General features: G+C 46.6%; 1 non-coding gene across 1 annotated transcript; it reads right to left on the bottom strand.

Annotated features, from left to right (window-relative positions):
- Nucleotides 1–16288: 16288 nt before the first annotated feature.
- Nucleotides 16289–16361, bottom strand: TRNAS-GGA (transfer RNA serine (anticodon GGA)). The gene has a single exon. It is a non-coding gene; the product is annotated as a tRNA-Ser (tRNA).
- Between the last annotated feature and the right edge of the window lie 6144 nt (nt 16362–22505).

The raw sequence follows: 22505 nt of genomic DNA, 5'->3' as shown, positions 1-22505 counted from the left end.
GTTTTTAACCTTCCTCTGGTGAGAAGGGATGGTTTGTCTGCCTTTTAATCACTGAGCACATGGGATAGGAATTTGGGGATACACAGACTTTGTGTTCATGTTGATTAATAGCAAGATCAGTTTCCAAAGGAAAGAAACTCCAGCGCATTTCTGGACTGCCCAGGCATCTCCAGGAGGGCAACTGCAGAAGAGTCATTGCATCTCCGTTACAGAATCCCGGAGAGAATTGTTCTCAGGGTCGACGAGCTCATTTCACCAGAAAGGTGGTGACGCTTTTTATGTTCTGAAAGCAAGATGGCTCCTTCTAGGGAGTAAGCGAAACCAGGTATAAATCCAGAGGCACTTCATCAACAGCTGCAGGGTTATACAACTCAAGACCATTAACATCTAGGAAATCATGAGAGTCGTGTTTAGGAATGTCCGCCTATGCCAATAAATCTTGTTTGTGCTTCCTGTGAACGAGGTACCCGCTCCCGAGACTGTCTCCGTTATCAAGCACCATGCACAGCGGCATCGCCTGCTTCTGCTTTATTTGTTCCCTTTTGCTAAAGCGTTAGGTTGTGTGAGATGGTGGCTAAGAACATGGACTCTGGGGACAAATCACCGGAGTCAGACTCCAGCTTGGTTACTTATTAGATGTAAGTTATGTAACATTTCTGTGCTTCATGGGAGAGGATTCATGACAGTCCTACCTCAGGACAGTATGTGGAGATTATTAATATGCCATGCCAGGCATCTGTGTCCTAAGTAGCATGTGCGCATGCTCAACCCTGTCTGACCCTTTTTGACCCCATGGCTTGGAGACTGCCAGGCTTGTCTGTCCATGGGATTCTCCAGGCAAGAACACTGGAGTGGGTTGCCATTCCCTCCTCCAGGGGATCTTCCCAACCCAGGAACCAAACTTGCGTCTCCTCCATCTTCTGCACGGGCAGGCAGGTTCTTTACCACTGAGCCACCTGGGAAGCCCCATTTGCCTGGCTTCACTCATGGATGAGTTACTCTTGGCTGATGATCAAAGTTTGATCTCACTGAGCATCAGGATCAGTGAAAGCTTATCAACCCACAAGAGGAGTCAGGGGTAAACCCAAGGGGGCCCCTGCACATGGCCTGATAAGCAGCATAACCAGCATTAGTAATCTTGATTCCGTTGCAAAAGCAGAAACTTCAATTTTATAGTAAGAGAATTTGATATAGAAATTCCATAAGAAGATAATATGATGACATGCTCTACCCATTTTTATTCTTAGGGAGAGACAAGGATGTCTGTTTTTCAGTTTGATTTTTTTTTTTTTTTGCTAAATATGACTATATTTCTTAAAACTGTCATCATCAGTAAATAAAGATGAGGGCATGGGGGAGAGGGATAGAAGGGAAGGAAGAAAGCACTGGGAACTGGCTTTAAAGACTTTCATTTCCTGTGTCTTCGGGAAATTTAATAGGAATGTAAAAAATTGAATTGAATCCTTGTCATCTAAGTTAAGTGGAAAAATGAATGTCTTTGTGTTAGAAATGATTGCACCACAAACAGTATAAAGTATTCTAATGTGTTTTCATTACTTGAAACAACTTTGTGTGATAAGAATTCTAAAAATTCAAATAGGGCTATAATTTAAGAAGTCATACCACATGATCCTTACCATCATATGAGTGGTCTTTGCAATAACAAGTAGAGAAACATAGAATAGATATAGTAAAAGAGTAGCTCACTATTTAAATAATTTCTGCCCTAATAATTTTTCATTTTTGTTCCAAAATTTTTTATTTGGATATAATTCATGTAAATTAAATGTACAGATACTAGGTATTTGGTTCAACAAGCTTTGAGAATGAGTAGACTTTAGTAATCACCACTCAAAACAAGGTGTAGAACTTATTATTTTTCAATCATACCAGTAATTTCCCTCAAGCTGTCTCCAGCTGATCTCCTCTCCTCCTCCTCATTTTAGGACTTTTTAAACAGATTATATAAAGAGATTAATTTTGTCTTTATTTAGATTTCCTATGAACAGAATCAATGTGTATGTACTCTTTTGGGTTTGATTTCTTTTGCTCGATATACTGTATTTGAGAATCATCCACGTTGTTGGGTATATCAATAGTTCATTCTACTTTATTGCCCAATAGTATTTCATGGTATAATTATGGCACATTCAGTTGTAGCAATATTTACTAAAAGGCTTGTTTTCTTCATAAGAATTACTTTGGCATCTTTGGGGACAACTGACTGTCTAAGTGTCAGTCCATTGACTGACTCTCAGTTTCGTTCAACTGATTTGTGTGTTTATCTTCATGCTGATACCCTACTGCCTTGACGACTGTAGCTCTATCATGTACCTTTAAATCACATAGTGTAAGTCTTCCAAGTTTGTATCTCTTTTTCAAAGTCATTTTGGATATTCGAGATCCTTTTGGAATCAGCTCATTTATGTCTTAAAAAAAAAAAAAACTTCCTGGAATTTTTTGTAGGGATTGTGTTGAACAAATACATAATTTTAGGGAAAACGGACATCTTAACAGTATTGAGTCTTCCAGTCAATTAACATGAATATAGTACATTTATTTGGGTCTCTTTCTTTTTTCTTAGGAATGCTTTACAGTTTTTACACATAGGTCTTAAACGTCTTTCAGTAGATTTATTTCTAGGTAGTTGAAGTTTGGAATGCCATTATAAATGGAGTTGATTTTTTTAAAATCTCATTTTCAAGTGTAGGCATATAGAAATATAACTGATTTTTCTTGTATTAACTTTGTATTTTATGACCTTGCTCAGTTCATGTAATTCTAGCAATTATTTTAGATCCTTGGGGGTGTCCTTAATATAAAATAAATAATTTAAGACTTATTAGAGAGTAAATAAATTAAGAAATTTAGGTGTTATTATTTTGACCATCGATTAATCTCTTTTCTTCTAAAGGTTGTATTGCTCTGGTGGTTTTGCTGGGGATAGTGTGTACAGAGGAAAGTTCATAAAACAAAGCTTTCATATCAGGTGCAGAATTTCAAAACAATGTGGTCAAGCTTCTAAATAACACCCAGATGTAGATGGGCCCCAAGACACTGGAACTATCATTCACATCTTTATCTATACATCTTTTGAATTGCAGTGACTTCAGCATTAATACCTAGTGCTGTCATTCATTTCTCCGATTTTCACAGTGTATTACTTATAGACCCCTAGGGGTCACTGTTTTTAAATACCCTCCATTGTCGTTTGGTAAGACACATTCTTAGTTTTGGCATGGAGCAGGAAGGAGCAAGATTGGAAATGAAAACTGCTGTCCTTTAGGCAATGTTGACTGTGTACCAGGAGCTGAGCTAAGCAGTTGGCATACATGACTTCCTTCATTCCTCTCAAAGGCCTTGTGAAATCTGAATCATCCTTAGACCTCTTTTACAGATGAGGTAGCCGAGGCTTATGTTCAGTTGTTTGCTAGGTCACACAGTTAAAAGTAGCAGAATCAAGTTTGAATTAAAGTTCTTGACTTCAGAGCCCATAGTTTTGACCAATTTCTTCCCAAACATCTGTTTAAAAGCAGCCCTAATTCCTACACTCACTGCGGATAGAAAAAAGGAATTTAGCTAGGCTTCAAAATTCTTAGGCTGATATGAAATGATACCAGTTCTTACTTATTGCCATGTAAGGGCTGAGGGATGGCAATTAATCTTCTATGTCAGCTAAGTGAGGTGCTAGGAAGACCAAGAATCTCTTTTTTATTTTTAATTTTTAAACTTTTTTTCATTTTCAAAATATTTTATTGACGTATAGTTGATTAACAATGTAGTGTTGTTTTTGCTGTACAGCAAAGAGACTCAGTTATATAGATATATATTCTTTGTCACAATATCTCCTCTCCCATCCCTGGTCACCATGGGGAGCTATGGCTGGAGAGAAAGCACAAATTCAGGGACTTCTCTGGCTATCCAGTGGTTAGGACTCTGAGCTTCCACCGTGGGGGTTGCAGGTTCGATCCCTGGTCAGGGTTATAAGATCCCACATGCCCTGTGGCTTGGCCAGAAAAATTGTTTTTAATGCTCAGGAAGCAGAAGCTCAGCCTCTGCAGAGGGCAGGTGGCCCATGGTGCCATATACATGGGCCATGTCAACCTGAGGTAGAACGCTGCGTGTTGCACCCCTGGGGTGCTCCCTGCTCTTTGGGGAGCACATCCAGTTCACAAGCACACAACCTACACAAGCCCCCACACAGATGCAGATGACTCCAGGGCTGGAATTACATAGTGACCCCCAAACAAAACAAAACAAGCCCAACCACGGGCAGTAAAACCCTGGGATAACAATCCCAGAGTGTGTCATCTCCTGACTGCACAGGGCTCCCCTGGACTCAGCCGATCACAGAATCATAAAGAGACGCTTGTAAAACAAAGCCTGTTGTGCTTCAGTGCAGTCTCAACTTGGCAATCCCCCTGCTGTATCTGATTTCACTGAGGGAGGAGGGAGCCCTTGAGAAACGGGCTTGAGACGATTCAGTCAGGCTCCATCCACCCTCTGTACATTCTTCCCAGGTCAATTCAATGTGATGTTGTTAAGATAATTTAAATGTCTATACAATGATCTTCACCTTTCATACCTTAGGCATGTAAAGGTGGGCAGAGTAGTTTATGACTCCTGGGGACAGTCCAAGAAAATGTCACTCACTGGTACCAGCACTATCCTGGAATTTCCAGTCTGGAGAAGGGAATTTGGCAGGGTCCTTCCACATCAATCAGGGCACCTAGACGTAATGATACGTCCTTCAGCTCCAAAGGCATTCCAGTCCAAGAATCTCCATCTTTTCAGTCTGCGGTTGGGTTTGAAGTTCACTCCTTCACCACTGGAATCCTTCCAACCTGGCGGCCTGCTCTGAATCCTGGGGTCCAGAGTCTTCAAAGTGGAGTGAGAATAATACAGTTTGTCTTTTACTTTGAAGGCTCTTGGGATGTTTTATGCCACTATGAACACCACTGACTATATCATGGGCAAAGAACAGAACAGAAAAATTAATGTTGTTGAGAATGGGAAAGATTGAAGGCAAAAGGGGAAGGGGGCAGCAGAGGATGAGATGGTTAGATAGCACCACCGACTCAATGGACATGAGTTTGAACAAACCACGGGAGATAGTGAAGGACAGAGGAGCCTGGTGTGCGGCAGTCCATGGGGTCACAAAGAGTCGGACACAACTTAATGACTGAACAACAACAACATTGAATAAGCTCTCCGTGATAAGAAGTACAGGAAGAGATTTTAAAAGCACTTTAATTACACTACTTGGCATAGTATTAACCACAGGACATAATTACTTTCTTTACTATCCTGTAGTAAGGGTGTTACAGGGGGTATACTATGCATTTCTGTTTCTGGATGGCTTTTGTTTCTGAACTAGCATCATTTTCACAAAACCCCGGAGAATATGCAACTTTCTACACAGAGCCATTAGAATAGGTGGTGAAAACTAGGTCCATTCTCTAGAAGCTTTCATCTTAAAATGTTTTGTCTTCCAACATCTCCCCTTTCTACTTTATATTGTTAAACATTTCAAACGTACAGAAAAAAAAGAGAGAATGTAGGATAATGAATGACCATATACTCACCATCCAGATTTAACAGTTGTTAATAGTGTGCCATACATGTGACAATTTGTTGTGTTTTTGTTGCAATTCAAAATAAATGACAGACACTACCAAGACAGCACAGTAATAACACTACATTACAATGTGAGTTAGTAAGCATCTAAAGAATAAGAATATACTTCTGCATAGCCTGTATTGTCGGAGAAGGCAATGGCAACCCACTCTGGTACTCTTGCCTGGAAAATCCCATGGACAGAGGAGCTTGGTAGGCTGCAGTCCATGGGGTCGCTAAGAGTTGGACACGACGGAACGAGTTCACTTTCACGCACTGGAGAAGGAGATGGCAACCCACTCCAGTGTTCTTGCCTGGAGAGTCCCAGGGACGGGGGAGCCTGATAGGCTGCCGTCTACAGGGTCGCACAGAGTCGGACACGACTGAAGCGACTTAGCAGCAGCAGCAGTCTGTATTGTATTTATGTCTTCCCTGGCCATCCGTTAGCCCCTGTTACTCCTGGTACACTGGCAATGAGATCTTAAGAACTGGTTAATGTCATGTTAAACATTTTTTTGCCAAGAAACCTTCTCTGTTGGAGCTGTGTTCTTCCTACTGTGTCACATCAGTGCCAGCTCATCCCACTCTTACGGACGTGAAGATCATGTTTGGGTTAAGAGGGTGCCTACGGATCTCTGTCTCCACTATAAGATGAGTAAGTCATCTCAGATCATCAGAGGACTTCTCAACCACTCTTCCCTGAATCCTTCTAGCATCCATCAAGGATCCTTGACTGAACAATTACTTCATTCAAGGTTACAAAATGGTGATTTTCTAATTTGATCACTTATTTGGTATTAGCTAGCATCCTTTCATAATGAAAGGTTTTCCTCAAAATCAAGTCTAGCTTATAACCCTGATGTACTTTTCCTCTTGTAATCAATTTTTAGAGTAAGTCAGCTTAATATCTGGAACCTCCCAGGTAGTGCAAAGGTAAAGAATCTGCCTGCCAATGTAGGAGACACAAGAGATGTGGGCTTAATCCCTGAGTCAGGAAGATCCCCTGGAGAAGGAAATGGCAACCCACTCCAGTATTCTTGCCTGGAGAATTCCGTGGACAGAGGAGCCTGGGGGCCTACAATCTATGGGGTCGCAAGGAGTCAGACATGACTGAGCAACTGAGTACACACTTAAAATAAGTCACTGGCCTTATATTGTAAATGCCATGTTATTTGTAGATTATAGCTATAAATGGATTTAGAATATTGATATAATTCCAGCCTTATTGATATCAGATAGAAAATCACTGGTAAATTCAAAACCACTCAATTCAGCAATAAAAAAGTGTCAAATTGATTACTCGATTAAGTCGATCACTTTCTTAGATACAAATGGCACTCAGTCCCATCACATGGTTTGTCCAGTAGCATCACAGTGTCACAGTCAGTGTCCTTAAAGGAGTAATAGGGAGGATGTGTCTGTGAGAGGAAGAAAGGGGATGTAGAGAGATGGATTCATCCCCCGTTGTCTCATGTATTGGGATTTTGAAGTTCTGCGTTATCATCACTCAAAAGCATCTCGGTGGCCACTGTGTTCAAATTCCCCTCACCCATGCCAGGGACCCTAGAGGAGTCCAGATATTAGACTGCCCATTGGAGGAGTCATATGGCAGGTGGCAAGGGACTTTATTGCTCAGCCTCACAGCCCTGTTCCATGGAAGACCCTTCACCTACCTCACAGCCCTGTTCCATGGAAGACCCTTCACCTACCTCACAGCCGTGTTCCATGGAAGACCCTTCACCTACCTCACAGCCCTGTTCCATGGAAGACCCTTCATTACCTCACAGCCTTGCCACCACCACGCCGTGCTCCATCCAGTGCAGGCTGCCTGCACTTCCTTGAAGAGGATGAACTCCATCTCGGGTCCAAGTGGGCTCATCTCTAGACCTGGCCAACTCTCACTGGCCCCTCAGTACTCGGCTGCCCGGCCCTTTAGTCCTGGAAGCCTTCCCCCAAAGCGTCTCACTTTACTGTAAGTACAGGTTTTCTCGTCTGTCTCCCCTACTAGACTGGGAGCTCATGTGCAAAGTGGGAAGTCTTTTTTCTTTCCAAATCTTTCCTGCCTGGTGTGGAACCCCCACGTAGTAGATGCTAAGTGAATGTCCTCCAAGTAAAACAAAATGAATAAAATTAAAAAAAAAAAAAAAGATTGACTTAGGCTTATCCTAGGAAGCACACAGATTTCCCTCCATCCCTCTTCCACAAATGAAATGGCTGAGCTGATTTTGCTCAAACCACCCTAAGTATGAGACACCTGGGATTGGGGTGAATGGAGTCTGGACAATTTCCAGTTCAGAGGAAGAAAATAATTACTGTATTAAGAATAGCCAAGGAGGGACTTCCCTGACAATCCAGTAGTTAAGAGTCCAGGCTTCCAGGAGGGGGTGCTGGTTCAGTCCTTGATCAGGGAGCTAAGATTATGCCTCATGGCATGGCCAAGGAAAAAAGAAACAGCCAAGGAACACGTGGGACTAGAGAAGGGAGACCCAGAGGGGACTGGATGGACACTGTTCTCAGTTTACAAAAATGCTTTCTGCAAGAGCATTGTAAGAAAGAGCTAAGTTATTAAAGCTCAGCCAAATAAACAAGACCCTGTCATCCCCATCCCCCCAAATGAAAGTGGTCGCGGGATCGTGCTATGATTAAGGAATGCCCATGAGTTAAACACTTCGGAATACACGAATAGGCATAAATCAGCTGCGAATGCAGCATTCTTCCACATCCATTAATCTGCGGTCGGCTCCTCCTGAAACCCTGGGCTCCTCTGGGCTTCTCTCTTAATTGAAGTGGTGTGCCTTGGAGAATTATTGTCTTCCTACGCAACTTTCCCTTCCAAGGGTGGATTGCAAAACAAATACAGGAAAAAGGAACTGGATTCAATTTCTAGGCAAAGGCTTTTTCTGCGTGCGTCCGTATGACGCACACACCCTCAGCAGTTCCAACTTGAGGCACGGCAGGCCTCTTGGACCAGCCTCCTAATTGTTGGTGAGTACGAAATGGCAGGCTGTCCCTCTGGGCTGACTTTGAGGTTTTATGCCGTTGATGAAATCCAGGGCTGCGGATCAATTCACAATGGGATGAAGATGTGCTCTGGAAAATGTAGGTCCAGCATCCTTAATGTCCGCCTTTCCTTTCATCCCAGCCTTCCCACTCCTGGGAGCCTAAGAATTTGTAGTCAGCCCGGTGGCTGCAAGCACCTCCTTCTCCCCGCTGGCAGACAGATGTCTTCCGGCCTCCACGCCCATCAGCCGGAGCACCCTGATTTATAACCCTGAACCCAGAGAACAGGGCCGGCAGAGGCCAGACCATCACCTGGCCTTTGGAATGAATCAGGAGGGGGAACACAGAGCCTGTAGGGAAGGGGCCACCTCATTCAAGCTGGGGCTGTGTGGTTGGGTGAATAAGGAAGTGCTCTTGTGATGCGGAGAAGGGCTGCATGGAGCTCTCACCCACTGTAATGGTCAAAGCTTATTCTGATGGGCTGCTGAGACTGTGTGGTCCCAGGAGCTCAACTGGGAGGGCAGAGTCACTGCGAGTGTCCGGTTTCAATGCAATGGGGGGAGAGAGGATAAAACTTCTGTAAAAGACTGCGGAGGAGAAACTGTTTGGTTATGCTGTGATTTGTGTTTATAACATTGAGTGATAAGTCCCAAGTCAAAGACTTCTAAAGTTCTCAGTTCTTTAAAGTCATATTGATTTCTTTGACAAAGAGCAAGCACTTTATTTTTTCAATTTTTTTAAATCGGAGTATAATTGCTTTACAATGTTGTGTTCATTTCTGCTGTACCAGGAAGTGAATTAGCTGCATGTGCGCATGTAAGCCCTCCCTCCTGAGCCTCCCTCCCACTCCACTCCCTTCCCATCCCTCTAGGCCACCACAGAGCACCCAGCTGAGCTCATTGTGCTACGCAGCAGCTTCCTGCTTGCTATTTTACACAGGATAGCGCAAATATATATATATACATATATATATGTATATACATATGTCAATGCTATTCTCTTGGGCTTCCCTGGTGGCTCAGTGGTAAAAAATGCACCTGTAATGCAGGAGACACGGGTTTGATCTCTGGGTTGGGAAGATCCCCTGGAGGAGGGCATGGCAACCCACTCCAGTATTCTTGCCTGGAGAATCCCGTGGACAGAAAGAACCTGGTGGGCTACAGTCCACGGGGTCACAGAGAGTCGGACACGACTGGAGTGGCTGAGCACACACGTGATACTCTCTCAGTTTGTCCCATCCTCTCTTTCACTCAGCCCATGTTCACAAGTCCTTTCTCTATGGGGCAAACACTTCTAAAGCACCTAGGGTGAGTCTGAGAGCTTGACAAATATTAACTCGCATCCCCTTTCTAACAATCTGCGGTTGGTATCATTATTCCTTTTCTCTTATTCCTGACTGAAAGTCAACGGTCATATCATGAAGCACATGTGATATCTCCTATGTGTGCATTAAACTTCCTCCAACAAACTGGTTTTAAGTATCTCATACCAAATTACTAACTAGTACACCTGGTCCGGTCAGCGATAGAAATGAGACTGACTGGTACATTCAGGCATGATGGCTATAAAATGAGACATACTAATTTGATGAAAACTCTCCTAATAATTTCCCTGAGACCTATGGTTTCAGGTTTCAGTGGTTTTCAAATAACCATATAAAGTCAGGCTAGACTGAAGAATAACTGTAAAAAGGTAAGAAGAATTCTAGAAAGCACACTCCAGAGTTCAAACTGGGCTTACCCATGGTAACTGGGGTTTTTAATCAACTCGTGTCAGCTTGCAACTCAGCTCTTTGGGTTTCCAGAATTCTCTTCGGTCCCGAGCAGCTGCAGCCTGCGGGGCGAGGGCCTTTAGCTCCAGAATCAGCTGTAAAATGAGGCACAACTGCTTTGAAAGGCTCCGCAGTGCTCTTTATAGGAAGAGTCAAACTACTGTTAAATTGTGCTGTGCTTTCTGAAAACCCAGGGCCCCTGCACTTCAGCAACCCTCTGGGGGTGCTCCAGACACTCCTTGGGGTACGCTGGAGCCTGCCCAAACCAGACTGTGAACATCTCTTCCCACCTCTGCATTTTAAGTTGGTAGCTTGATGTCAGCCCTGATGAAAACATTTACACCGTGGAAATTGGCAAATGTGACAAGCAGGCCTGCTGGCTGCCCCTAGAACCAGCTGACCAGCAAGTGCACCACCAGGGGAGGAAGTCTGAAACCTACATCTTTCCAACGAACCAGGGTTACCTATGAAAAGAATGCATATATATATATATATTTTTTTTTTTTTTTGAGGAGGAAGCATTGGGAAAAATGGAAACCATGATACTCTAAGGAGATGGCAGGGTGGCTTCTGAAGAACTGGCAGCCCTGGTGTTCCGGACGACCACCTTCCAAAAGAATCAGGGAGAGTCTGACGACCCCATGCCTGTCCTCACAAGAGATGGGCAGAGAGACCAAATGCCACCAGCCAGTTCTCTCAAATCCATCCTTATCTGCTTTTATGCATGTGCTGGGCATCGCCAGCCGCTGTTCTAAACCTCTGTTCCCACTTGACTTGCCACAGTTCCGAGAATAACAAAATTAATTGTTTTGTAATTTTTGTTAACTAGAGGAAAATATCATGGCAATTGTGTTCATTTGCTATTGCTACTGTAGCAATTTACCAGAAAGCGGCTTAAAATGAGACACAATTTGTTATGTTTCTGGAGGTCAGAGATGAGTCTGGTTGGGCTAAAATCCAGGTATCAGCAGGCCAGTTCTCCTTTCCGAAGGCTCTAAGGGAGAATCCATTTCCTTGCCTTTTCTGGCCTCTGGCTTTCTTTCTTTTTTTTTTTTTTTAATTTTTAGTTTTTTATTTTTTAAATTTTAAAATCTTTAATTCTTACATGCATTCCCAAACATGAACCCCCCTCCCACCTCCCTCCCCAGAACATCTTTCTGGGTCATCCCCATGCACCAGCCCCAAGCATGCTGCATCCTGCGTCAGACATAGACTGGCGATTCAATTCACATGATAGTATACATGTTAGAATGTCATTCTCCCAAATCATCCCACCCTCTCCCTCTCCCTCTGAGTCCAAAAGTCCATTATACACATCTGTGTCTCTTTCCCTGTCTTGCATACAGGGTCATCATTGTCTGGCTTTCTTTCTGCTTGCATTCTTGGCTCACGGTCCCTTCTTTCATCATCAAAGCGAGCAATGGCTAGTACAGTCTCTGACACGTCACATCCTTCTGATACCGACCCTCTGCCCCTGTCTTCTACATTTAAGGACTCTTGTGATTACATTGTGTCCACCCAGATAATCCGCACTAATTTTGTTATAAGTTCAGCTTGTTAGCAGCCTTAACTGACCTTTGCCATGTGACATAACATATTCACAGATCCTGGAAACTAGGACAAGGACATGTTTGGTGGGAAATAATTTTGCCTGTCATAGCAACACATGCCACCCAAGTCTTCAGTGAAACAGTGACTGGAAGTGACTTAGAATTACATCTTTGGGGGGAAGGACCTAAACCAAAGTCACTCCACCCCAGCCTGTCTCCTCAGTGACAGCCAAGGAAATTCAGGGTGAAACTACATCAGTCCTAGAGACTGAGGATGGATTTTTCTGGAAGTCCTGTAGTCTTAGGGACAAAAATCAGAGGTGCTACTATTCTCCTTCCCCCAATAATTACTCTGTCCAAACTCCTTTAAACCATGTCTCTAGTTTCTAGCTGTGCTTGGCGGGGGTACAACTGAAGGTCTCTGATTCCTCCACCCTTGCTCATGTGTTAAAGGCTCACACAGCAAGTACTGCTAACCTAGAGAATCAAGCATCCTTCTTGACATATAGCATGAAATGCATCATGGACAATTCATATATGAATGTAGGAATTAACTGTGCTGACCTCAGGGGACTTGAACATGGACCTGGACTCTCACAGAGGTAGTTTCCAGCCTGCATAGTCTTCAGCATTTCCAACCAAGGATCCCAAAGAACAGGGTGGAGCTGGCTGGGGAGGAGGGAGGCCAAACTTAAGAAACACAACTTTCAGTTCATCAAGCATTATTTCTCACTGGGAAGAGGGACATGTCCTTGGAGTTTAGGGAATCCTAGCCAAGCTAGTGTCTGTCTCTGGATAAAACAACTCAAGTGGTATATTAGCACCGGGGATGGGGTGTGGATTTGAGGGTGATTAGTGTCACTGCTGGGCTTCCCAAGTGGCATTAGAGGTAAAGAGGCTAAGAGATGCAGGTTCGATCCCTGGGTTGGGAAGATCCTCGGGAAGGTCGGAGGAGGGCATGACACCCCACTCCAGTATTCTTGCCTGGAGAATCCCATGGACAGAGGAGCTTGGCGGGCTACAGTTCATGGGATCTCAGAGTCAGACATGACTGAAGTCACTGAAGTCACACTATCACTGCTCTGAAAGAGGTCCCCAAGGAGACTCGGCCCAACAAATTGCTGATCTTCTTTGGGCTCACAGAGCCCCACCAACAGGGCGTGTATGTCACCCAGGTCTCCTCCCTCCCCAACATGAGGCCTCCTCCCCAAGCCCCCAAGCCACCCTGTGAGCCAACATTTTTTTAATAACCATTTCCTACATAAAATCAACAAGGGGAAAAATTCCTCTTCAGGCACACGTCTAGATGATTCCATTTCTCTTTGACAGAGAATGATCAGTGACGGCCCCATGGCCCCTGAGCCTACAGAGATTGTAAACCTCTGATTAATGGGGTAAGACAGATTGTTGATATTCATGGAATTCAATATTCTAACCTCAGACCCATGTTTACAGCACATTGACTAGCAACTTTGAAAAAAGCCCTGCTTTTTTTTTTCCCCCTGTTTGGTCATTAGGAGAGAGTTCTAGAGCAAGGAAACCAGGCCGAGATGTCTGGTTGGGTAGCCTAAACCAGACCATACATTTCAGGTCGTGATTTAGAGTTTAAAATCCACATAGACATAGAAAACAAACTATGGTTACCAAAGGGGCAGGGAAAAAATTAGGAATGTGGGATTAACAGATACACATTACTACATATAAGCAGAAAAATAACAAGGTCCTGCTGTGTAGCACAGGGAACTATATATATTCAATATTTAATATCTCAAAATAACCTATAATGGAAAAGAACATGAAAAAATAAGTGTAAAGAGAATCACTTTGCTGTATACCTGTAACATTATAAATCAGCTATACTTCATTTAAAAATAAATTTAAAATAAATACAAAAAATTAAAATGCAACTAATGCCTAAAGACACACAATATTTTTCCTATTGTAAACCCTTCAAACGTGCCCTGTGATTAACTTTTCAAATCAGTGTGGCCCTTTTTACTGGCTCTAACAAGCAACAGAGAATGTAACCCACGTATCCCAGGCTGCAATCGTTTATTTTTTTTTCTTTACTTCTTTTATTAAAAAAAAAAAAAGTGAGTAAAATACAGAGCTCCTCATGAAATCCAGCTCCCCTGAAGAATGATAACATTTCATTCCGCATTTGTACAGCCCTCAAGTTCACGGCTAGATGGAGGTGACCACTTTGATTCCCATCATCTTGTTATGGCTTCCAGATCACGCAGTGTTATTATTTGTCCCATTGTGCAGAGGAGCTAAATGAAGAACAGAATGAATACCTTACCCCAAATTACCCGTGAAGCCGGGGTTATTAGCATTCCCAGGTCAGTGGGCTCACCACAAAACTACACTGCTTGACAGATAGACAGGGTAGGGAGGACAAGCCAAGTGTCCATCCTACATGATTCCTGTTTACTTACCAGGTGGAAAGAAGCCAGATATAATTTGTTCATGCGAGAAGAAGGGGCAGTCCATCATTTGAATATTTTGAGATAAGAGAGAAAGCATTTCCTTAGAGGTTACCGAAAATTACTTTTGTAAAAGCAAACCTGATGAATAAATTTAAAACACAAGGTGATGCATGGGTTGGAAGCTCTCCACTATGGAGAACTGGTAAGGTTTCTCATAGGGAGGAAAATGGGTCCTTCTCCACAGGAATGCTCCCAGAAGAAGTTTTGTTGTATGTTTAGACCAGAGAGTGGGAATACGCTTAGAACTTAGCTGAAGGATGCATGTGTGCTTGCTACATCGCTTCATTCGTGTCCGACTCTCTGCGACCCCATGAACTTTAGCCCGCCAGGCTCCTCTGTCCACGGGATTCTCCATGCAAGAATACTGGAGTGGGTTGCCATTTCCTCTTCCAGGGGATCTTCCAGACCCTGGGATCGAACTGTGTCTTCTGCATTGCAGGAATATTCTTTACCACTGACCCACCTGGGAGGGGGCAGCCAGTGAGGATGAAATCAGACAAGTCAAATTACATCTTTGGACATGGTTTAAATTAGTGCCACTCAGAGTGGGCCTTTGGACTGGGGTGGATTCTCGAAACTGTTGACTGCCAGCATAAGATGATAAAAGCATTGAAACAGAGGGTAGACGTTCAGAAGTTTCTGGTAGCCACTTGAGAGGATAATTTCATGTTTACAGAAGTCAATCACAAAAAAAAATTTGGCTTGTACTTTGTATGTCTTCTTAAATTTTATTTTCCAGTCATCCGTCTCTATTAGATGTTATGAAAGGATCTGCAACTTGTTAGAAGTTAAAAACAAACCATAAAAGGGTCCCCTTACCACAGACAGTTAGAGAAGCATTGAATGATGGATGGGACTAAGTTCGAAATCAGACGAACAGTCTTTTTTCCCTTCGATCCAATGAATAGAGACACATAGAGGAACATCGGATTCATTCCAGAAAAAGAATAAAGAAGCGCCGTGGCAAAGTTTCCTGCTCATCTGAATTGTGATGAGAATGAATATCTTCCCATTTTTACCCCCATTGCATCTCTCGGGGCTTCCTTTTGGCCCCAGGACACGTGGCGCCTTCACGGAACACAGCTGCAGAGTGGCTCAGAGCACTCCCTACCCCCAGGGTTCGTCAGTCCCCCAAGGGGTACATCCTAAGAGGTAACAGTGTGAGGCTCTGAGACAGACAGGCTGCCAAGTTTGGCTTTGACGACATGAGAACCAGTCCAGTTGAAGGAGAGTGTCCGAGTATAATCTGGTGTCCCAGCAAAGTACAGTTTCACAGATCAAACCAAGTTCTGGGTTCAGAAAGCTTACGTCCCAGGGTACCATGATCATGGTCTTGGACTTATCAGTGGGGATCACCTTAAAGACAAATGTCTGAAGATAGAGCGCTTACAGAGAACTCCACCTTTTATCAGAGCTATCTGCTCCAGAGCAATACTCTTGAATGTCAAGAATGCTCCACTTTCAGATAGATCTACCCACCGTAAAATTCCCTTAAAGTGTGACCTTCCCAAACACTTACAAGTGGTACCGTTGCTGTGGTTTAGTCGTATTTGACTCTTTGTGACCCCATGAACTGTAGTCCACCAGGCGTCTCTCTCTGTGGGATTTCCCAGGCAAGAATACTGGAGTGGTTTGCCATTTCCTTCTCCAGGGGATCTTCCTGACCCAGAGATCGAACCCATGTCTCCTGCATTGGCAGGTGGATTCTTTACCACTGAGCCACCAGGGAGTGAGTGAGTGAAGTCGCTCAGTCGTGTCCGAATCTTTGCGACCCCATGGACTGTAGCCCACCAGGCTCCTCCCCAGTGGGATTCTCCAAGCAAGAGTACTGGAGTGGGTTGCCATTTCCTTCTCCAGGGGATCTTCCTGACTCAGGGATCGAACCCGGGTCTCCTGCATTCCAGGCAGACGCTTTAACCTCTGAGCCACCAGGGAGGCTGATACAAATAGTACACGGGGGATAATTAACTTAATTATCCCAGAGGTGAGGGAAAGATTGCACATAAGCACAGAAGAAGAGTCTCTTCAACTGAAAATCAACTGGAAACAAAGATGATGTTTGGCAGAAATCTGTGTAAGCCAAAGGGCCTACATTTACTGAGCCTTTTTTTCAGGAGGATGCTGGGTAAAGAGGATTCTTAGTAACTGGTATCTCTCATCACATGATGTAGTTTTAAGTGCTTTTCTTTGGTCATTTACATGCTAAGTCACTTCAATCAGGTCCAACTCTTTGCTACCCCATGGACTGTAGCCCACCAGGCTCCTCTGTCCATGGGATTCTCCAGGCAAGAATACTGGAGTGGGTTGCCTTGCCCTCCTCCAGGGGATCTTCCTGACCCAGGGATCGAACCTGTGTCTCTTATGTCTCCTGCATTGGCAGGCAGTTTCTTTACCACGAATGCCACCTGGGGATTGGTCATTTGGCTTCATGCAAACAGCCACCTTCTGAGTCCAGCATCTCTCCACATGGAAGGAAGAGCCCACAGAGACTTAAGTTGGAATTTGCCAAACATCTCACACCTGGAAATGACAGAGCTAGACTTCCAACCCAGACAGCTGGACTCAAAAGCTGATCACTCTGTCGTCTGATGACCATGAGACCTCAAGCAAAGGGATCGGGTGGAGCAGACTGCAGGGCTCACGGTTTGCCCAGGACCACAAGCACCCTCGCTGCTTCTCTGTGGCTGTGTAGACCTCGCCTCTGATGACCTGGGAGGTGAGTCTGACTCAAAGGGAAGATTTTCCTACCTGGAATGTAGGCTGTTTTAATTAGAATATCCTGGAGAACATACTTTGACAATTGAGGACTCCAGAGAAGCAATCACTGAGCCCCTTCGCTCTGAGAGCTGCAAAGTAGAGGATGAGAGGGTTCCCCGAGGTAAGCCGCCCACACCTGCCAGCTGATAAACCAGGCAGCCGCACAGCATCAGGAAGTGAAGTAATGAGATTATTCTCCATTGATCGGGCAGCTCAAAGCCCTGCAACGTGCCCCTGGAGGAGCTCGGCGACGTGAGGTTGACGTTTGCGGAACAACCTCTCTGGGGGATGAATCTAGAGACGAGGGATAGGACATGATCAAAGAGAAATTTCTTTGAATTTCTTGTCCTAGGGCAGGGCCGCCAACCTCAGATCTGCTGTGCAAAGTGATCTGTGAGTGACACACGCCTGGGGTGACACACACCCCAACCTGCAGAAAAGCAAGGGAAACCTGGCTGCGTGTGTCCACACTGGCAGCCCCAGAAGCTTCTGTTAAAGCTGAAAATGCCAGGAGGGCCCTCGAGGTCTTTGGAGATTGTCACACACACCCTCTGAGTAGCCTTCGCTCGGGGACTAAGAGAAACCGCCTGGAGCCCATGGAATGGTAATGAGCTGGCTTTGAAGGCGGCTGGAAAAGTTCCTTACAAACTGCACATATATCTATCACCCCAAGCCAGCCCCAGCGGGCTCCCGCCCTGCTCTGGTTTTACAAAACATTGGAAACGTTTGAACGCTGGAGAAAACTTACGACCTTGGAACACGTTGCCTGTTTTCTTACAACTTAATGAGACTAAATCGTTGATAAGTTCTGTTTGGAAGCCCAAGTGTGCAACCCCCCGCCCCCATCCCAGGCTGGGCTGGGGGAGCCCCGAGCCCACTCCCCTTGACAGAATCCTGTGAGCGGTGCTCCAGAGGATCATGGGCCCCACCCCCCTCCTCTGGCTTGAATTCTCCAGTGATTTCTGGCAAAGCCACAGTGGTTTGAGCCTGTTGTGTCTTGGCAATTTATTTGAACCCCCTCCTAATATATTCCAAACGCTAGGAAAGCAGCCTTCTCTCCGTTAGGTGGAATTGGGGTGGGTGTTCTAGAAAAGCGATCCTGTTAGAACTGCAGAGTCGGGCAAAGCTGGAGAGGTTCCTTCATTCACTTGACCAATGTCCGCTGATGGTTCGTGGCCTGCCAGGCCCCTGGCTGGCTCGGGGAACCCCACGGGAGGTAAGAGAGGCTGACCTTTGCTCTCAAGGCACCCACAGTGAGCTGTGATGCCCACCAAACACAGAAACAATCCTGTACCCATTGAGGAGCTTGGGGAAGGCATTTGTGTCTGTGACGTGGGGGAGGTTCCCAATCAGAGGAGGTTATGGGGGCCTGGAGGTGGTGAAGGACAGGGAGGCCTGGCGTGCTGCAGTCCATGGGGTCCCAAACAGTAGGACACGACTGAGCGACGGAACAGCAACAACGTTGGGGGAGGTAGGCCCCTCAGTCATGTGAAGGCCGGGGCAGGATATAATCAGGATTTATTAAGTGCTTCCTCAATGAAAAGAGATACTGTGAGGGAAAGCAGCTCTGCTGCCCTCAAGGAACTTAATAGATAGTTGAGGCAGCCAGACATCCTCTGCCTGTCCTGCTGGAAACACCGCAGTTCGGCAAGTGAAAGCCCGGAAGGCTGGCTCTCACCTCAGGGCTCAGCTGTGTGACTTCAGGCAAGTTTCTTGACCTCTCTGTGCTTCACTTGCCCCATGTGTGGAATAGTAAGGATGTCGAAATCCGTCTCCTGTGAATGTTGTGAGAAATACGTGAGTGGAACACTCAGAACCGGGCAGGCCCAGGTCACACCAAGCACTTACTCTACACAGCCGTTTCTCCTAATGTTATTACGGTGACCCTTTAGCCACACCCCTCTTTGCCCCGGTGTTAGTCCCTCAGTCAGGTCCGACTCTGCAGTCCCATGGACTGCAGCCCTCCAGGCTCCTCTGTCCATGAGAATCTCCAGGCAAGAACACTGGAGTGGGTAGCCATGCCCCCCTCCAGGGGAATATTCCCAACCGAGGGATCGAACCCAGGTCTTTGGCACTGCACGCAAAGTCTTTACCGTCTGAGCCACCAGGGGAGCCCAAGGCACCTCTGACCCTGCATTGCCGTTCTACCTGCCCATGTTGGCTTTGGGAGGCAGGGTGTGTGTGGCGGGAGTGCAGGGACCAGGCCTGCCCCGGAAGCAATCAGTCTTCGCCAAAGGGAGGCTAGTCTTTACTGAAGGAGGAGGGACAGGTGGTTTCAGATTTGGAGCCAGGAGGGCTTTGGCAGGAAAGGTGTGTCTGGCCACGTTTCCTCGCTTCTTTCAGACACAATAGCCTTAATAGGACGGGGGTAAGAATACATTCCTCCAAGTGCTATTGGCGGTAGCCGGGTCCTGCAGGGGTTGGCCAGTGAGACCAGCGTGTCCCCCTGCCCCATGGTGGGGGGAGGTTGACTGACTGCAAGGGAAGGGGCGTCACAGTTGTCCCAAGCCTGGCTTCCCCTAAGGCGTCACCAGGATTCTGGGGAAGGTGGTACAGGAATGAGGAGAAGAGGCTCTGGGATGCTGTTCCCCCAGTGTTAGCCCTGGGGGTGCTTCCAAGCAGAAAAGCACTGGAAGATGCCCCCTGCATGTGCCCAAGAGCAGGGGCTAAGCTGCAGACCCGCGGGGCGTCTGTCCCACTGGAGGGGACCCCATCTCGCAGGAGCTGCCAGCCTGCATCACGTTGGAACACAGCCCTTTGGCATTTTCACCCTCGGCTTTCTGTCACCCCTGAGTGTCTTCAGGAAAGCAGGAGGCTGGGGAAGGAAGATGTGAGACCACAGCGGGTGCTGCCGGTCCCCCACAGGTCAGCTGGAAGGGGGCCCTCTCCACCGCATGAACTTGAGAGGATGCAACGCCTCTCTCTCAACACAGCAGAGCACTTGCCCATCCGGCCAACGCGGGAAGAGCTCCCGCTGGTCCATGGGCCCTGGCCAGGCTTGGTGTGTCTTGTGTCAACCAGCCCCGGGGCAGTGAGACAACCTAGCGATTCTGCTTAGAGATGAGACCAGACAGGTGGGCTTCCGCTCCCCAAAGCCCAGGAGGTAAAAAGGACAGGCCTCGGGAACAGCATCAGTCCCAGAACCAGTCAGAAGCCCCCACAGCAGGAGGCGGTCCAGCTCCGAGTGGAGAGGGGGAGCAAGAAGGCTGCCTTCCAGGGCAAAGACCACGGCTTCAGGGAGCTGCTCCCAGGATGGCAGGCACCCCGGGACAGGCACTCCAGGAGACGCAGGGAGCCTTTCTGGGCCAGAAAGGAACTTTGTTTCTGTCTCCTTCTGTGATTCGAATTTACTCTCTAAGTCAATAAAGACTAGTTCAGCCAAAAGTAGGATTGATTTTTTTTTTTGGCTTAGGCGTGAGTCTTCATTCAATTTGATCATGGCCATTTCTAGAAGCACAGAGCAAGGGCCGCTGGGCCATTGATTTCCAGCAGATATCATTTGTGACCCTTTTAGGAGGCTGGGTTCTGCAGCAGGTCAACGGTGTGGCCGCGGACGCGACCCAGAGCCCCAGGTGCCCACATACCGGGTCGACATACCGTCAGCTCCCTTTCCCCCGTGGGACCTCTCTCAATGATGATAGGGATTCAGAAAGTCCATCTGAGGCTGCTAGCATGCCTGCATCTTTACACTTGCCAGTTCAGTTCAGTTAGTCATTCGTGTCCGACTTTTGTGACCCCATGGACTGCAGCACGCCAGGCCTCCCTGTCCACCACCAGCTCCTGGAGTTTACTCAAACTCATGTCCATCGAGTCAGTGATGCCATCCAGCCATCTCACCCTCTGTCCTCCGCTTCTCCTCCTGCCTTCAATCTTTCCCAGCATAGGATCTTTTCAAATGAGACCCTTGCCAAAGTCATTCCAATTTTTATTATTATTAAGGTAACACTGGATGCTTTGGTGCTCAGAAAGGCAACTACAAGTCTCTGTATCTTTTTTATGACTTGGAGTGATTTTCCTCCTGAGCGTGTTTCAGAGGTACCTTCTCATTTCCCCGCATTTTGGCTCATGCCAGCAGGCCACTTCCCAGAATCCCTCATGACTCAGTGCCAACTCCCAGGAACGTAATCATTTGCAAATGTTTCAGGGTGGATGACTGGTGCATGCAGTAACTTTATCACTTCTCCCATTTTTCACTGTGAGCAAACTGTAGAAATCTCACACGAGACCACCTCCTTCCCTTCTCCCTCATCTCCTCGCCCCGCCCCCCCCACCCCCAACAGTCCTCTAACAATGCTGAAGGTAGCAGCCAAGAAGGACGGCTTGTCTGAGGCCAGGAAGGCGGGATTAGGCTCAATGCTCATCTAGGTCAACAGCGGAGAAGGCAACGGCAACCCACTCCAGTACTCTTGCCTGGAAAATCCCATGGATGGAGGAGCCTGGTAGGCTGCAGTCCGCGGGGTCAAGAAGTCAGACACAACTGAGCAACTTCACTTTCACTTTTCACTTTCATGCATCGGAGAAGGAAATGTCAACCCACTCCAGTGTTCTTGCCTGGAGAATCCCAGGGACGGGGGAGCCTGGTGGGCTGCCGTCTATGGGGTCGCACAGAGTGGGACACGACTGAAGCGTCTTAGCAGCAGCAGGTCCACAGCACAGGCCTGGTGGTTGACGGGAGCCGCTGTCTGTTTCAGTGATCTCCAACAGTACGGGGGAGTCTGCTCTTTTCATGAGACTGTGTGTCCCCCCGGTGTGTGGTCCCACTTGGCCCATCCTGGGTCTCCAGGAGAGCCACTTACGACAAAATTGGCTCAGGGGTACCCCCCACCCCGCAACCTAGGTTGTGTCGCAGACCCAGATCAGAAGAGTAGCTTTCTTGACGGCTCTGACCATCTCCTCCCTGTAACGCATAGCTATAGTCCAAGAGCTTATTTGTGGTGTCCCATCCCGTGCCAGGCACCCTGCTCAGAGCCCGGAGCCAGCTTGTGGGCCACAGAGGGAAATCAGATGAGAAAAGTGGACCCTTAGAAGGAGCGCTAAGGGTAAAGGAGGGCAGGGTCAGAGTTCCGTGGGTCAGTTCTCGGGAGCCTCAGGGGCTCAGGGGACAAAGCCTGTCTGAGGGTAAACAGTGTGTCTGCCTGGACGCCTCCCTGAGGCCCACATCCTCCTCCTGGCAGGAAAGTCCAGGGGGGCGGCGGTAGGGGGTCTGGCCAGGCCATCAGCTCTCTGTGTCAGTTTCCAGGGGCTGCTGCAAACAAGTACGACAGAACAGGTGGTTTAAATCGCGCAAAGTTACTGTCTGACGGATCTGGAAGCTGGAGATCT

The sequence above is a fragment of the Ovis canadensis genome, chromosome 1, assembly GCF_042477335.2.
Source record: "Ovis canadensis isolate MfBH-ARS-UI-01 breed Bighorn chromosome 1, ARS-UI_OviCan_v2, whole genome shotgun sequence".
NCBI lineage: Eukaryota > Metazoa > Chordata > Mammalia > Artiodactyla > Bovidae > Ovis > Ovis canadensis.
This window is presented reverse-complemented; position numbering and strand designations above follow the sequence as displayed.